Raw genomic sequence first — 3,282 nt, forward strand, 5'->3', positions numbered from 1 at the left:
GTGTAAGGACAATCTATGACAATAAAATCCTGCAAAGGAAGTGACACACTGAAACTGCATGGCAGCATCAGAGCAAATGTTCAATTTTATACCTAGTTCAAGTTTTATGTGTTTTATACTTTATTTGTTAAGGATGCCTATGCTAGAAACTCTAGAAAAGAATACTTTACTGGAAACAGAACAAGTGCCCTGGAGAACAGGGGATGTGTGGAAAACAAAAGCAGAGAATGCAGAGACCCATATGGGGTGGTGAGAAAAGGCTGGTGTGGAACTGAAATTTAAGAGGATAAGTTAGGGAATAAGCCAAGAAGAGAAAGAAGACTTAGTCAATCAATAAAGACTAAATTGCAGTAGGATTAGCAATAGTTTCTCAAGACAAGTCACAAAGGATCATGAAGAACTTTGTGTAAAAGCCCCAATTTTAATAACACATTTTCTATATGGTGATGTTCTAGAAGGAAGCTGCTTATATATGTTGATACATATATCCAGTGAAGATGCTATTCAATGAACACGTTAGTTTGTCCCATCTTTAAGTAGAATACACTTTTTTTAGGAAAGACTGCCATAACCTCTCCTCAGCAGCTGAGGGCACTCCATGACCAGCTAAATGAAAAACATAGTTCTACCAAAAGCTAAGCTGAGGCAGGAGAACTATCAGCTAACCTGATAGCAGAAAGCAAATGATGAGGCCAGCCAGGTAAAAGGTCAGGGCTGCCTGCCAAACCAGTCTGGGCTGTCACCTGAGCCCAGTAGGAATTGTGTCTTCACCTGTAGGAGCTGAATTTACTGAATTGGCTCAGATTAGCATACTGGGGAGGCAAAATTATATTAGTGGCACCAAATATTCAGAAAGTTCAGTTGAGAGTCAGTCTGGAGCCACGTAGATGGTGTTGGTCCTGATTTCATATAAAGCTTTTGTTTCCCTGGCAAAATCATGGCCATGAACACAATGACAAAGCTCTGTAGTATTCATGAAGTTTGACATCCAGGATTTAACTTTTTTTTGTTAAATTTGGAAATTTAAGGCTCTGAACACCTTACTTTCAGAATGTTAGGGTAAGAACAAGCAGTTCCTGAACAAACCTTCTTCCCACAAGCCTGGTTAATCAGGCAGTTTCTGACTCTGTCAAATTCCCATTCCTCATCTGAACTACAGATTTATGCACACCCAGTCTTCCCAGACCCTCGGTAATTTGGCTTTTATGAACAGCTGTATACTTGTGTCAAAACGGAGTTGCAGGAATAAGTGATTACTTTTTTTCTAGAGACAGAAGGCATGCCTGAGGCCTGAGTTTGGGCTAGGTTTGCCCTGTTTCTTGGCAGGAAAAATGTAATGCTGCATACTGATTTGGCTACAGAGCTGCTGCTATCTTAGCCAGCTTGCAAATAAGCTTCGCATGCAGTCTGCAGGTACACTTGAGCATTCTGCTACTGTAACTTGGAAGAAAAAGTGGGAGATTACAGAGCGCAGGCTAGGATGGCTTTCCCTTGCAAGATGTAAGAAGGTCAGTTTCAAACATTTACTGTAATGTTATTTTATCCAAGAGAGAACCTTTAGAAGAAAGCAAGTTTGCTTTGTAAAACCTCACAATAAATAGTATGTTAAACTTGGCACCTTGAAATAAGTATTAGGTAAATGTTCCCTATGCAAAAGTGAGAGAATTGATCTTCAAGTAACTGCTGCATGGGACAGTCCAGCAGCTTCACGGCCTTTTGCAACTCAGAAGGAACACAGTTTAAATACCTTGTTTCAACAAAGTAGGTGAGAAGAAATACTGCCAGTCCTGCTTACCAGAACACTTTGTGTACTTAGCTTTAACCATGTGCTTTTGTCCTCTTAAAGTCAAGCTTAACAATCTTCCCTAAACCTTTACCAGACAAAGCTTACTTTTCTTACATTTGCTTTTTACCATGTGCAGTACCACTTCTTTCCAGCGGAGGGAAAACGTGTACTTCTATTCTGCCTATTTTCCCCTTTCCCCATAAGCCTTTCAGCGCAGCAGACCAAAGCAATGTACTGACACTAAACAAAGCATACAGAAATCACGTTTATATTAAGTAACTTATTTTGCAAAAACAGGTACTAATTTGGAGAAAGGTAAAGTTATGTGAGGGTAAGAATATTTGTCTAGGAAGTCAATGCTTGTAAGACTAAGGGCTGAGGGGGCACACGACTGAACAGTGTCTGTGTATACCAATTTTTCCTTCTTATTTTTACCTCTACCCCTGTGGTTAATAACTAGTAACACTAATGTGACTTGACGAGGCTTTGCAGAGTGAGTTAGGAAGGCACCTGAATGCAGCAGCATATGCCCATTAAAAAACTGCAGACGGGCAGAAGAAGAGTGTACACAATACAGTATATTTAACACTTGAGCACTGTTACCTTCCTAATGCAATACCTATGGAGAGAAACAAGTAAACAAATATTGTTGTTCTACACTTCTGGTGGTTTTGGCTGGGGGGACTTTGTGTGTTAAGGCATGCATCCTGCTGTTGACAGTCTAAAATAAGTATATTCTGTTATTTTAAGATGTGAAGTGAGAGATTTTCAGGGACTGACACTGAAATAACTTACACAGTTACATGCTCTGAAAGTTGCTCCTACTAAATCAACTAGTCTTTGATTTTTACCAGCAATGAAAGTATTCTGTCTGCCAACAAGAAAATATTACTTCAGAAATGTGTAACACTCTAAGAAAATAATGAATTTTGGCACTTTTGCATCTTCAGAATGGAGAAATGCAAAACTGTTTCACATTTCAATATTTTTCTCCCAGACCATGCTCACTCTTTAACAATTGTCTGTACACAAGCGCTTAGATCAGAGGTCCTATACTACAATTGCCTTCCAACTTGATGTATTTGCTGCTTATGAAGAGATTTTAGAGCTGACTCTTGTCAGACAGCTGTGGGGGGTGTCCCTAGGCATGGGCTCTCCTTACAAAGTGAGGGACAGGGTAGCCCCTTAGAAGTGGGGCATTCACACCAGTGATTTGCACCATCTGAACAAGCCCATGGGCCTCAGCTCATGCTGGCCCCGTCTCTCCGCTGTGGTGGAGCTGCTTTGGCATAGGCGGGACAAACTCCTTCCCTTCCTCGCATGCAACAACAGGCACGCTGCTCCTACAGGCTACAGCTCGGATCGTCCATCGCCAACCCACACTGCCCCGCACGCAGCAATCCTCGAGTGAGGAAAACACATCTTAGGCTGAAGCTCTCTTTGTCGAGCTTCCACACAGGACTGTAGCGGCCGGAGGGGGCTCTGTGGGCGCAGGG

This window comes from Corvus brachyrhynchos, unplaced genomic scaffold (assembly GCF_000691975.1).
Source record: "Corvus brachyrhynchos isolate BGI_N302 unplaced genomic scaffold, ASM69197v1 scaffold310, whole genome shotgun sequence".
Lineage (NCBI taxonomy): Eukaryota > Metazoa > Chordata > Aves > Passeriformes > Corvidae > Corvus > Corvus brachyrhynchos.